This window comes from Mustela erminea, chromosome 11, assembly GCF_009829155.1.
Source record: "Mustela erminea isolate mMusErm1 chromosome 11, mMusErm1.Pri, whole genome shotgun sequence".
NCBI classification, from domain to species: Eukaryota; Metazoa; Chordata; class Mammalia; order Carnivora; family Mustelidae; genus Mustela; species Mustela erminea.
Genome location: NC_045624.1, coordinates 89,710,876 through 89,725,195, shown reverse-complemented (window position 1 = coordinate 89,725,195; position 14,320 = coordinate 89,710,876). Strand labels below are relative to the sequence as shown.

The 14,320-nt window shown below is 43.5% G+C and overlaps 1 long non-coding RNA gene across 3 annotated transcripts; it reads left to right on the top strand.

The window, feature by feature from the left end:
• The first annotated feature begins 15 nt into the window (after nt 1-15).
• Nucleotides 16-14,182, top strand: LOC116569034. Of its 3 annotated transcripts, XR_004276825.1 has the most exons (4): nt 47-120; nt 6,207-6,304; nt 9,067-9,298; nt 13,681-14,182. It is a non-coding gene; the product is annotated as an uncharacterized LOC116569034 (long non-coding RNA). The 3 variants fall into 3 exon arrangements; XR_004276827.1 differs by lacking the exon at nt 6,207-6,304 and having other exon boundaries at nt 16-120; XR_004276826.1 differs by lacking the exon at nt 9,067-9,298.
• Nucleotides 14,183-14,320: the final 138 nt, after the last annotated feature.

Below are 14,320 nucleotides of genomic sequence, written 5' to 3'. Positions count from 1 at the left end.
GTTGCTGAGCCTTCTCCTCGGGTGCTTCAAGAGAGAATAGCCTTTAACTACGGAAGGGAGACCCACGGAAGCAGGGGAGGGGGGAGAGCAGTAGTAGCCGGAGGAATAAGCTCGCGGCAGGTAAGGCGGCTGCCCGCCTCCGCAGAGCGTTGCCTTCTGGGACTTGTAGTGCGCTGGGCCCCCGGAGCCGGTCAGGCCCACTGCGCAGGCTCGGCCGTTGGGCTGGCCCCACCCCGGCGGGCGGAGTAACGGTTTGGAATCCCCCGGAGTGCGCGAGCGCTCGTCTCCTCCGCCTGGTGCAGGGAAAGTGTAAACACGCGCTCGGGAAGGCGTCCTCCAGTGGGAGGTTGCCCAGGGGATGGCTGGGCGGGGAGAGGACAGAAAGGCTCTTTGCTTATTGTCTCAAATTTGCTTTGTCCTGGCGAGCTCCGCAGACCCACGCAGAGCCGACTTGGTATCAGCCCTGTTCCCACCGCTTGTGCTTCTAAGGGTTGAAACGCCGAACGCTCGCCTAGCGCTCGGGTTTCCTAGCCGGGAGCGCCCGGACCACCGAAGGGCGCGGGGGAGCCGCGGCTGCCCCTCGGCGGGGACGGCGGCAGGGAAGTGCGGAGCGGAGCCGGAGAGGGGGGTGCCCGCGCAGTGCGGCGGAGAGAGCGGCGGGGCCGGCCGGAAGGGAGAGGGTGAAAAGGAAAGGCCTAAAATGAGGAAGAGAGAGTTAGCACACGGGCAGTACCTAGTTCCAGTTCTTGATCCCCGGGGGCTGTGGTTGCGGCTGCCTTCATCGTCCTCAGCCAAAACAAAGGAAAGTGCCACAGAGTGGTTCCTGGGGACCTGCAGTGCGGCCTCCACCTCGCCGACTCGGCTCATGTGTGTCCACTCCCTTCTCCAACCCTTCACACTTGGTGCTCTGGGATGAGTGGAAACGAGCACAATTAGGAGAAAACACGAGCTTGGGAGCCGAGGGATTTGGGTTCTATTCCTGTCGTCCCTTGGTGACATCATTACCCTGGCTTGTTCACGCTTTCAGTGCCAGAGTTCCTGGATCAATAGAGGGTTGTTGTTGTTGTTATTATTATTATTGTTATATTGCCCTCCTAATAGAGATGTTTTCGCGGGACTGAATTCTGGATACAGGGTGTGCAGCGGTGTGTTGTATCTAGAGTTATGCAGTAACAGCTTTGAGACATAAAGATCAGACCTGTGTTCTCTCTTATCTGCTGAATGCTTTAGTGGGGTGGTGGTGTTTTTTTTTTTTTTTTTTAAAGACTTCCCCGCTATATCTGAAGCGTTATAATCAAGTTTTTAGATAACAGTTAACAGCTGAGGATAATTGTGAATCAGAGGTACCCCCTGCTTTTGTTGAAATGTACATTTCTGTATTAATGAGTAGTTTCCCAAAAAAAAAAATTTTTTAAGATTTTATTTAAAATCTGACAGATCATAGGTAGGCAGAGCGGCAGGCAGAGGGAAGGGGTGGGAAGCAGGCTCCCTGCTGAGCAGAGAACCCGATGTGGGACTTGATGCCAGGACCCTGGGATCATGACCTGAGCCGAAGGCAGAGGCTTTAACCACTGAGCCACCCAGATGCCCCTCCAAGATGTTTTCAATTGCTGAGCTTTTTTGTTTTGGAGGTTGGAGGAAGTTTGACCATACTTGACTGTTTCTCTAAATACCGTGCTAATATGATCAGGCATTTTTCACCCACTTGGGGTACAAAGGAAGGTAGTTTTCACCTAGGAAGTCCTCTCTTTGTGGGTTTTTTTTCCCCCTCTCCTCCTATTTAGCCTGTCAGCCATACTTCAAATTAATGCAAATCCAGGTTCAAATTAGCCTCCGCCAGTGCTCATATTTAAAGAATTAGAATAAATAAGGGCCTTCAAACTATATTTTACATAATTTAGTCTGTAAATCAGAATTTGTGTCAACACTTAATGGTGCATCCAGTTACGAAAATTTACTGAGGGAAACTCACTTATTTTAGATTTCCTGTTGATAAAATGTTAGACCAACATTTGTTGAATTATTTGTTTGACATCTGTTGCTTTCATGCCCTGCTTATAGCATCTGGGTTCTGTATTCATTTCCCCTTAACTGTAGTTGCCTCACTTTATCAGGGCAGTAGCAGTGTGACAAATTAATGTCTTTACCTAAACTGATAAGTGAAAGTGTACATAGACTTTTATTTGATTACTGCCCTTTGGTATCCATTGTTGGTGACCTGTGTGCTGTAATCACAATTTATTAAAAGTCAACATTCTCAGTACACTCTACCTGCCTTCTATGTAATAATCTATTATTATTGTTACTTAAACAACTTTTATAAAATGAAAATTAAAAATAAAATTAGCACAATTTAAAAGAACAATAAAAAATTGACATTCATATTGATTTTACAGCTTGGTGCTGTCCTGAGGTTTATAAAAACCAAACAGCATAGTAATGGGTGATCTAAAGCACTGAGGTGTGTATTTGCATCTTGCTGACAGACCCGTCTGCTGGCCCACAAATTATAAGCTAATGTTCTTTAAGATGTTTTAGTAACCTTCCATTTGCATAGCACTGTTTACACTAAGAGAAAAATAGGCTGGGTATCAGAGAGCTTGTTTGACTTGTGCTCTTTCTTGGTCCATGTTTGAGAATACTGAAAAATAAGGTATGATTGTACAGAACCCTGAAAAGTAAGATTCCAGAGTAACAGTTAAGAAAGAGCACATAGGGGTGCCTGGCTGGCTCAGTTGGTGAAGCATGTGACTCTGGATCTCAGGGTCATGAGTTCAAGTCCTAGGAGCTTGTTTGCGACTCCAGTACCAGGCCAGGACATCTCCCTAAAGCTCTTTTGGTGGCATCACACTAAGCAGAAGGCAAGAACTGTATAAATAACAATCCCTACAAGGATCAGACTGGCAGCATTTATAGAAATAATTAAAAGCACATACAATTAAATTCTAAGTGTTTTGAGGGAATGCAGTGCTATACACATTCAGAGAAAATCAGTAGGACTGAGGGGAGTTATGTAGACTTTATGGAGGGATTTTAGCCGAGCCTTGGTGAACAAACAGGATTTGGAAAGTAGGGGAGCAATGAAAGAGGCTTATCAAATAGGAGCAAGGGCCCAGACTGAGTAATGTAACTTACACAGAGGACAGTGATCAGCTTGACTTGCATTGTTGGTCCATGTCTGAGAGTACTGAAAAATAAAATTAAGGTATGATTCTACAGAAACTTGAAAAGTAAGATTCCAGAAAAACAGTTCAGAAAGAACACATGGGACGTCTGGGTGGCATAGCTGGTAAAGCATGTGACTCTTGATCTCAGGATCATGAGTTCAAGCCCCATATGTGGTGTGGAGTTTAATTTTAAGAGTTTTAATTACAAAAAAGTACATAAACAAAACCTAGCCTGATATATTATTCATATAAACAGCATAGTTCAGCAAGATATGTTTGTTTGTTTTTTTTTAAATGAGCAGAACTTCAGTTTGGAGCAGGGGGGCGGTGGTGGGGAGTGAATCAATACTATTACCTAGGGCACCTGGGTGGCTCAGTCGGTTAAGCCTCTGCCTTTGGCTTAGGTCATGATCTCGGGGTCCTGGGATTGAGTCCTGCACCGGGCTCCCTGCTCGGTAGGGGGCCTGCTCCCCCCACCCTCTGTCTGCCTCTCTGCCTACTTGTGATCTCTCTCTCTCTCTGTCAAATGGGTAAATAAAATCTTTTTTTAAAAACTACTATTACCTATACGAGAAGAAGAGTTGACGGGATGGCTGGCTGGCTCAGTTGGTGGAGTGTGCAGTTTTTTGTGTTTTTTTTAAAGATTTTATTTTTTTATTTATTTGACAGATCACAAGTAAGCAGAGAGGCAGGCGCAGAGAGAGGAGGAAGTAGGCTCCCTGCTGAGCAGAGAGCCCGATGCGGGGGCTCGATCCCAGGATCCTGGGATCATGACCTGAGCCGAAGGCAGAGGCTTTAACCCACTGAGCCACCCAGGTGCCCCTGGAGTGTGCAGTTCTTAATCTCGGGGTTGTAATTTGGGGAACCACGTTGGATGTAGAGATTGCTTACAGATAAAATCTTTAAAGAGAGGAGAGAGAGAACAGCTGACCAGGAAACCAGAGACCACTGTGAGGTCCAAAATGCTAGTTTGTATGTATCAACTGTTAATAAGAGAAGAACTGATCAGGATAGTGTCCATTATATATGAAAACATTTGATAAGTAGGGGCACCTGGGTGGCTCAGTTGGGTAAGCGTCCAACTCTTGCTTTCAGCTCAGGTCGTGAGCTCGAACCCTGTGTCTAGCTCTGTGCTTAGTGCAGAATCTTCTGGAGATTCTCTCTCTCTCTCCCCCGCTCTGCCCTTCTCCTGGTGTGCACATGCCCACTCTCAAATCTTTAAAAAAAGAAGTTTGTTAAGTAGAAGTGGATGGGAAAGGCAGTAGAATATAGTGATTAGGTAGTTGAACTTGACAGTTAAAGACCGGGGATTCCAGGCCTGGTGCTGCCATTTCCTAGCTGCGAGACTTTAGGCAGGTGACCTAATCTTTGTGGCTAACTTCCTTCCTTTGTAGAATGGGGGTAATAATCGTACCTGTCTTTGGGGTTGTGAGCATTAAATGTTTTTTATCAATCTAAAGCACTTTGTACTCTCTGGCACACAGTAAGCCCTCATTAAATGGTAGTTCTTATTACTATGGTAATTACTATAGTCATTACTTCTTAAGGTGACAGTTAAGATTAAATGAGATAATATTAGCATAGCAGCTGGCACATCATTAAAGGAATGTTAAATATTAGCTATAATTTTATTATTACTTATAAAAATGGATTGAAGATAGGTTTTGAGATAGGGTCAGTAGGGCTAATCGGAACCTATTAGCATACTGATACACAAAACAAAACTGGTATTTAGCTAAGATTCTGACTTCTCTGTATTGGAATCAGTTGAGTGATCTGCCCTCAAACAGGGTTAGCAGCCAGCCTTAACCCTAACCCCACACAGTCCCAATTTCTTCCTCTCCCTAGCAGCTCTTGAAACTGAGCCCTCACACATTACCACAGCCAAGCCTTACCTAGTATGGCAGCTGGTTTTCCAAACACCATCAAAAACTGGGCAAGAGACAAATTCAGGGAAGAAGAAAGTAAAGAGCCAAGGACTGAATATTGCTGATTGAAGGCATTCCTCCTCTGTCATCCTTTGAGTCCTGGAAATATACATAACCCAACTGGATAGGAGGACTTTAATCTAGAGAGGTCCTGCGGCCTCTCCTCTCTGAGAAAGTGGGTTTTGCCTTGGGTAACCATTGAGCTGGACAGGCCTACTCCTCCCTCCAGAGCCTCTGCTAAGACATAACTGCCTAGTTTTTTTCTATCAATATTTCCACTAAGCTGACTCTTGAAAGAGTGCTTAGGATATTACACTACTTGATACGTAAGCAGCCTGTGATACTGTTTCCTAGACTGGAGAAAGTTTTCATCCAAGGGCTCCCTGACCCTAAGCCCAGCTGCTCCTGTGTGCTGGTTAGAAAACACTTTCAGGCTTTGCTGGTATACGTGGCTTGTAAATAGGCCCCGATACTGTTTAAAGAAATGTCTGTCGCTATCAGAAATACAGTCTACATCATAGCCCAGGACATAAACTAAAGCCCACACACACATCCCATGTGGGGCATAAAACTGCGTTGACCCTTACTATATGCAATTCTCTGCTGTTTCTGTTCTCTCTGTCCCTTGTTGGTTATAACCAACTAAAATGTCAAAGTGGACTAATGACTTGGAACTTAAATTTGAAAAATTTAAGCCGCTGCTTTCTATCTCCCATGGTGTTTTGAAGAATTTATACTTACCCTAGAAATGTCTGAGGGGAAGGATAAATCTTAGCATCAAGAGGACTTAATTCTTGTGTGTCTGTGCAAAGGGGTGATGAAGGAAAAGATAGGTATCCAACACCAAAGAATGCCAGGAAACTCAAGAACAAGGCTACTTGGAGTTTCTTTCTTATAATTGGTCATCACTACCCGCTCAGAACTGGGTCTCCAAATGGACAGAAACAATTTCTTGGCAGCAGATCGAACACCCACCTGTACCTCAATTAAGGAAAAAGCTGGACATAGATTAGGAATTATTACTCCTACCTTAAAACCTACCTACCCATCAAGGCACTTGCTCATGGGCCACTTTCTCCATCAAGCCTTCTCTGATTGATTCTTGCAACAGGTAATATATGTAGTAGAGAAAGAGTATCAGCTTTGGAATCAGGAAGAATTGGATTTCAGTCTCAACTCTCCCTGTGTTATTTTGGATAATTACTTAAGGTCAGTATCTGTATCAGTGAAATGGGAATAATGATCATTTTTCTTGCAGAATTATTCTGAAGATGAAAGGAGCTGACATGTATGAAGGCTCCTCCTTACTTGCCAATAACAGGCCTTCTGTCAGTGTCCATTTCCTTCATTCCTCCTGGTATTGTCTCTTCAAAACATCCAGGCACTGTCCTTCTCCTAAGATCTGACTCTCTACTTCATATTGTATCAACAGATTTATTTTATCTACCCCACAGGACCAGCTCCTTGAGGGTAGGGTCCATTGGCCATCTATATTTGTGTCATACACAGTATGTGTATTTGCGTACACAGTATGTGTACAAAATATTTGTTGACTTGAAGAATGTCATCAAAAATAGCATAGCCCTATCAAAACAAAAAGACACATTTTAAACTTCTGCCCACAAATGTGGCAGACAACTAGACAAAAGCTTACAGTATAAAATAATGATGATAGGCAGGCACTGGCCACTAGGATTGTAAAGAATTTGTGACAGCTTACACACCCATATTCAGAGTACACTGGATAAAATGAGCAGAGAACGGATAATGCCAGAAGACAGTGGGTCAGGTCTTCAAACAGGAAGAGACTCAAACAGCACTGTGTGGCCAAGATTCTCTTTGAATGAGGAAAAAACTGTGTCTAAGAGTGTGTTTATACATATCTACATACACAGCCATGAAATCCAGCCAATTAGGCGGGAAATTCTAATTTAAAATTTAAGAAGGTGAATAGTTTTGGTAAATAATTTATTCAACCAGCATTTATTTGTGCCAGACACTCTTCCTGTTGTTTGAATGTATCTGTGAACAAAGCAAGTCACCCGCATTGGCTCCGTGAAACTGACTTTGTAGTGAAATAGAGCCAGTTTAAAAATGTAACTTCACTAATACTGAGCAACAGTGGAAATTGTTTTCTAGAATGTGAATGTTACAAACCTGAACAAAATAAGTATAAGTAAACAGAAAGCTTGTGAGTACTAGTTTTTCATGAATTGTCTACTTTTACTGTCTAAAATTGAAAAGCAGTTAAAAATATTAGGCGTAACAACTCCAACTTGAAGAGGTTTTCATTTCTTTTCTTAACCTAGAAAGAGCTTTTAGAATGTTAACACCCCTCATGTTAAAGGAAAAAGTTTTCTACTTCATGTTCTTTTGTTGTATTAATTTCAAGTAAAAGTCACTAAAATTAGAATATTTTCATTAAAAAGAGCATCTACCATAGAGTAGTCAAGGTCTAACATGAAACTGCTTCAGGTATTTTCAGTGAGGGGAATTTAGTGCAAGGAATTGATTATACAGGTAATGGAAAAGCAAGATGTCAAATATGACCGAGATAACCCGCTGATTAGTGTAAGAGTCAGAAGCCACTGAGCCCATAGGCTGAAGGGACAAAGGGATATAGAGTACCATATTATTGTTTTTAATACTTATTTATTTATTTGATTGAGAGAGAGAGCGCACAAGTTGGGGGAGCTGCAAAGGGAGAAAGAGAAACAGGCTCCCCGCTGAGCAGGGAGCCTGATGTGGGGCTCAATCCCAGGATCCCGGGATCATGACCTGAGCTGAGGGCAGACTCTTAACCCACTGAGCTATCCATGTGTCCCAAGAGTACCATTTTATTTTTATAAAAGTATTGCTACCTATCTCTCCAGATAAATGTATAGATAGCTGCATATGCTGTTTACCCAGTATTAATACTAGTTATTTATGGATAGACTGATTTTGAGTGATTCTTACAACTTTGTATTTTTCTGTACTGTTTAAGTTGGATTTTTAAAATTATTCATCCACATATTTTGATGAGCTGAACCACCAGTGAATATCAATTTAAAACTGTGGTAAATTTAGGCAGAGTTCTAGAATCATGAACATATAGTGTTTTCTAGTACTATTACCAATTAACAATATGTTAATTTCTGCAACTGATAAGCTTTCTGATTGCACTCAGTTAAGAAGTTTAAATTAAACATGAGGCCAGTTAATTATGCCTTGTGTTTTTGTAACAGCATTTTCCCCATTTCCTTGATAAATATTTTTTTATATCTCAAAGAGTTCATATGGTCACAATATCATTACGTTGTTTCTTCAAAAAGTCAATGTCATGAGGGGAAAATGTTTTGCAGGACTTTTCTACATTAATAAGACTAAAGAACTATACCAAATAAATGTAATGCTTAAAGCTTCATTTGATCCAAATTCAGAGGGAAAGAGCTACAAAAGATACTGGAGAAATTTTAATCTGAATTGGCTAAAATATGATATAAGGGAATTGCTTTCTTAAGAGTAATAATGCTACTTTGATTAAGAGATGCATGCTGACAGGGGTAGAAGACCATGATGTCCATAAGAGACTTTGAACAACAAATAGACAGCTAGAGAGGTATATAGACATAGAAGGCAAATATGGCAATTAATGATGTAGGCAGTGGTGTACTATTGTTTTCTTCTTTCAACTTTTCAGGTGTTTAAAATAATAAAAAGTTGGGGGAAAAAACTAGACAGACTCATTTGCAATAAAAATAAATGGCAAAGAAATTAAAATCATATTTGATGTTATGCACTGAATGTTTGTGTCCCCCACACCAAATTCACATGAGGAAGCCCTGACCCCCTAGTGTGGTGGTGTTTGGAGGTAGAGCTTTTGGGAGGTAATTAAGGGTAGATGAGGTCATGACGATGGACCCCTCATGATGGGATTGGTATCCTTGTAAGAAGAGTCACCAGAGAACATGTTTCTCGCTTCACCAAAGGTCCTGTGAGCGCACAGTGAGAAGCCAGGAGAGCACTCTCACCAGAGCCTGACGGTGCTGCCACCCAGTTCTCAGACTTCTAGCTTCTGGAACAGCGAGGAAATACATTTCTGCTGTGTGAGCACCCCGGCGACAAGATTCTGTTACGGCAGCCCAAGCTAACTCACACAGATTCTGGTATCAGGAAGTGGGTGCTGCTCTATCAAATACCTAAATATGGGAGAAGTCTGAAGTACACACAAGGCATATGGACATAAAGGGCGATTCTGGTGAGGTCGCAGACAACAGAACGTATTACTGGAGGAGACTGGAGGAAGGGCGGTCCTTATGTAAAGTGAGATTTGGCTAGACTTGCTTTAAGGTTTTGGGGAAGGTAGAACTTGCAAGTGACACAACTGGATTAGGAGCAACTGAGAGAGGAGCAGCTCAGCTCCTCCTGACTGCTCAAAGGGAAATGCAAAATGAGAGAGGCAAAGCGGCAGTGAAGCTAAGAGGAACCAGAATGTGAAGATTTGGGAAATTCTCAGCCTATCCCTATTGCACAAAATGCGAAGGCTTGTTTGGGACACCTGCGTGGCTCTGTTAAGTGTCTGGCTTTGGCTCAGGTCATGATCTCAGGGTAGCCACATAGGGTCCCCTGCTCACTGCGGAGTCTGCTTCTCCCACCCACCCCTGCTTGAGTGCTCTCTCTCTCTCAAATAAAAAAAAAAAAGTTTGTTTTGAAGAGAACACCAAGGTGGTGCTCGACAGTCATCTGACAGAGATCACGGGGGCAGTAACTTGTAGACTTGCTCAGCCTTCCCAATAGGAGCCAGACACAGAGGTAGGATTGTACCAGCAGACACACTGCCCGTGTGGACTGACAGGGGCAGAGAAGACAGGATGGAATGAAGGATGGCTGCTGGATGCCTTGGATTTTCCAGGATGAGACCGTGGAACTCTTTGGCCAAGGGCATAGGTACTACCCTTCAAGAAGAGGGAGAAAGGAGCCCACAGGTGATTTCCGAGATCAGCAAGGCTGCCACTCCCACTCCAGCCCCCGTGTACACAGGAGAGGCTGTGCAAAGGGCACAAGGCTGCCCCCACCTCGGGTTCAAAGAGCAGGACTGCTCAGCAGAACCTCATGCACAGGGCCCACACAGAGAGCCACGCTTGGGGGATGACCCTGCCACCCCAGCGGGCCTGCAGGGCAGAGTAGCGAACCAAAGTGGTTTATTCTCCAGGCCTAAGAGCGAATGGAATTTGTCTTGCTAGGTTTCAGAGTGGCTGGGACCCTATCACCCCTTCTTTCCTGTTTCTCCCTTTGGAAATGGGAATGTCTACGCCATGCCTGTCCCACCACTGTATTTTAGAAGCGCATGACTTGGCTGGTTTCACAGATTCACAGCCAGAGAGGAATTTTACCTCAGGATGGATCTAGAGCTTCACCCATACCTGATCTAGATGATATTTAGGTGAGACGTTGGGCTTTAGACTTCCGAGTTGATGGAATGAGGTAGGACTCAGAGTCGCTGGGATGGAATGAATGTGCTTTGCATATGATAAGGAAGTGAATTTTGGTCGTCTCGTGGCAGAATGTGCCCTCTGTGCACATATCTGTGCACAGAGATATGTGTGCCCTCCCCAAATTCCTATATTGAAAGTCCTGTCCTCCAGTGTGATGATGTTTGGAGGTGGGGCCCCTGAAAGGCCATTAGGATTAGATTGACATCATGAGGTTGGCGCCCTTTTGATAGTCTCAGTCCCCTTGGAAGAAACGACAGCAGAGAACTTGCTCTCTCTTGTTGTACACATACCCAGAAAAGGTTCCATGAGGCGGAAAGAGAGCTCTCACCAAATCCTGACACCCCACACCGAGACTCTGGACAGAACTGTAAGAAAATATTTCTGCTGTGTTAGCCACTGGGTCTGTGGGATTTTTGTAATGGCAGCCCCAGCTGACTAAGACATCTGGGAATGGCTTACTTCTTCCATACTCCACAGAAAAGGCCTGACAGCACCTGAGGTCTACACCACAGAGAAAAGGCCCTCCTTCCCACCGAACTGCTCACTGAGATGCTGGAGAGTGACACACTCTCCCTTTGTCAGGAATAAAGACTCGGGATTGTCAGAAGGGGGCCTGAACGTCCTAATTTGGTGTGTGGGGAGGGAGAGCATCAGTCTTCAGCTATCCCAGTGACTGGGAATATTTGCTTCTCTCTCGCAACAAAAGATAATAAAATATGCAGGCTTAGGGTGCCTGCACTGTGGCCTGCAGGCGAATTTAGGACGCAGAGGAGTGGATCTTGCCTGCCCAGTGTTCAGTGCAGGACATTTTTTTGGCCCTTCTGAGTGCCTCAGGGGGTGACAGCTACTTCCTTGGAACCTGTTAATACTTAGGTGGTCTTCAGGCACCTCCCCAACTTCCCAGGGGCTAAACCACACCAGCGACATCACCCTCCACTGTATAAATACACTGTACCGAATTCTTCCATTAATGGAGTTTCCTCAGTGTTTTGGCTCAGCAGATAAGGCCTTGGACTCTGCAGTTGTCGCTCTGCCATTTACTTCCTGAAAGGCAAGTCTCAAGCTTTCTTTGTCTCACATTCCATCTTTTGCACAATGGGGATGGTGATTCCCATCACTTAGTATTGTTTTGGAGATTAAATTAGCTGATGAATTTTATACAGATTAGCATCACATCTAACAGTAACTGTTAGCCATCTTCCTCTTCATCCCTACCCCAGGTCGTTAAAAATCCTAGACTCCTTTGCTTTTGTTCACTGTTTCCTTTGCTGTGCAAAAGCTTTTGATCTTGATGAAATCCTGACAGTTCATTTTTGCCCTTGCTTCCCTTGCCTTTGGTGATGTTCCTAGGAAGATGTTGCTGCGGCTGAGGTCGAAGAGGTTGCTGCCTGTGTTCTCCTCAAGGATTTTGATGGATTCCTTTCTCACATTGAGGTCCTTCATCCATTTTGAGTCTATTTGTGTGTGTGGTGTGAGGAAATGGTCCAATTTCATTTTTCTGCATGTGACTGTCCAATTTTCCCAGCACCATTTATTGAAGAGGCTGTCTTCTTTCCATTGGACATTCTTTCCTGCTTTGTCAAAGATTAGTTGACCATAGAGTTGAGGGTCTATTTCTGGGCTCTCTGTTCTGTTCCATTGATCTATGTGTCTTTTTTTGTGCCAGTGCCATACTGTCTTGATGATGACAGCTTTGTAATAGAGCTTGAAGTCTGGAATTGTGATGCCACCAACCTTGGCTTTCTTTTTCAATATTCCTTTGGCTATTCGAGGTTTTTTCTGGTTCCATATAAATTTTAAGATTATTTGTTCTATTTCTTTGGGAAAAAAATGGATGGGATTTTTATAGGGATTGCATTAAATGTGTAGATTGCTTTAGGTAGCATAGACATTTTCACAATATTTATTCTTCCAATCCAGAAGCATGGAACATTTTTCCATTTCTTTGTGTCTTCCTCAGTTTCTTTCATGAGTACTTTATGGTTTTCTGAGTATAGATTCTTTGTCTCTTTGGTTAGGTTTATTCCTAGGTATCTTATGGTTTTGGGTGCAATTGTAAGTGGCTGGTGCAACCACTCTGGAAAACAGTGTGGAGGTTCCTCAAAAAACTGGAAATAGAGCTACCCTATGACCCAGAGATTGCACTACTGGGTTTATATCCTAAAGATACAAATGTGGTGCTCCGAAGGGGCACGTGCATCCCAATGTTTATAGCAGCAATGTCCACAATAGCCAAACTATGGAAAGAACCTAGATGTCCATCAACAGATGAATGGATAAAGAAGAGGTGGTATATATACACAATGGAATACTATGCAGCCATCAAAAGAAATGAAATCTTGCCATTTGCGACGATGTGGATGGAACTAGAGGGTATTATGCTTAGCGAAGTGAGTCAGTAGGAGAAAGACAACTATCATATGATTTCCCTGATATGAGGAAGTGGAGATGCAACATGGGGGGTTTGGGGAGTAGGAAAAGAAAATAATGAAAGAAGATGGGATTGGGAGGGAGACAAACCATAAGAGACTCAATCTCAAAAAACAGACTGAGGGTTGCTGGGGGGAGTGGGGACGGGAGAGGGTGGTGGGGATATGGACATTGGGGAGGGTATGTGCTATGATGAGTGCTGTGACATGTGTAAACCTGGCCAGTCACAGACCTGAACCCCTGGGGATAAAAACACATGTGTTTATTAAAAATTTAAAAAAAAAAAAAAAATCCTAGAATCCAAGCTGTTTAGACAGAAATGTCCACTAGGTGGCACCAGCCACGGGTAAATAAAATCTCCCACATAACACTGTATTTCTTAAGTTTGGGGGTTACAGGATGAGACAGGGTGATAAGGCAATGTGCATATATGTGCATATATAGATATAAGTACAATTTGGCCCCAAAACTCAGCGTTTGATTCATAATAATTTCCTAAAGCTGTTGTCTAAAACAATTACAAGGCAAACATGTTCTGGTTTGATTCCCAGACTGTAGGAGATTCTGATGCTGGGGATTCACAGAGAAACTTCAGGAAAAACCTCCTAGACTATTTCCAGGTGTGGAGGTGTAAGACTCGGTCAGGTTTGAGTAACAACCGGGGCCTTTGTTTTGCAGAGATCTCTTCCTCCAGTTTTGTGGAAGGAGTATGACTGGAGAGCTGAGCTGGGTATGACTGGAGAAGGGCTCTGCTGAAGACCAGAGATCTCCGTGCCATCTCCATGCACTGTGGGAGGAAACTTCTGGAAGGACAGGGAAGGGACCGGGCAGCTGAGGTAGGGAGAGAAACTTGGAAGTGCACAAGAGTTCAAATAGGAGTTTTAGCAAGTTTTTCTGTGTGATAAGGAATATCAACAGTGCTTTTGCAATTAAATAAGCTTTTCTGACATCTGAGAAAATGATCTCAAGGTAAAGCAAGAATAAAACGGTCTGGGCGTTTGAGTTACAACACCTTTTTACTTCTCTTTCTTATTATTCCCTTCTGTTATCGCTGAGTTTTCAAATGCAGTCTTGTTTCAGATATCTTGCTTATATTTTAGGAAACTAAGGGAGAGTTTTGTGGCCATCTTTGGGCTGAATAATTACACCAAATCGAACGCAGTTTCAGAAGTAGGGGGACAGGGTTCGTGAAATGTGCAGACACTCCATGGGAATTCTCACTGAGAGAAATCAGATAAAAGTCTGGAATTCCAACAATTTCATAAGATGGGAGATTTTGTCATCTCGGGATCAAAGAGCAGGACAATCCCAGACAACT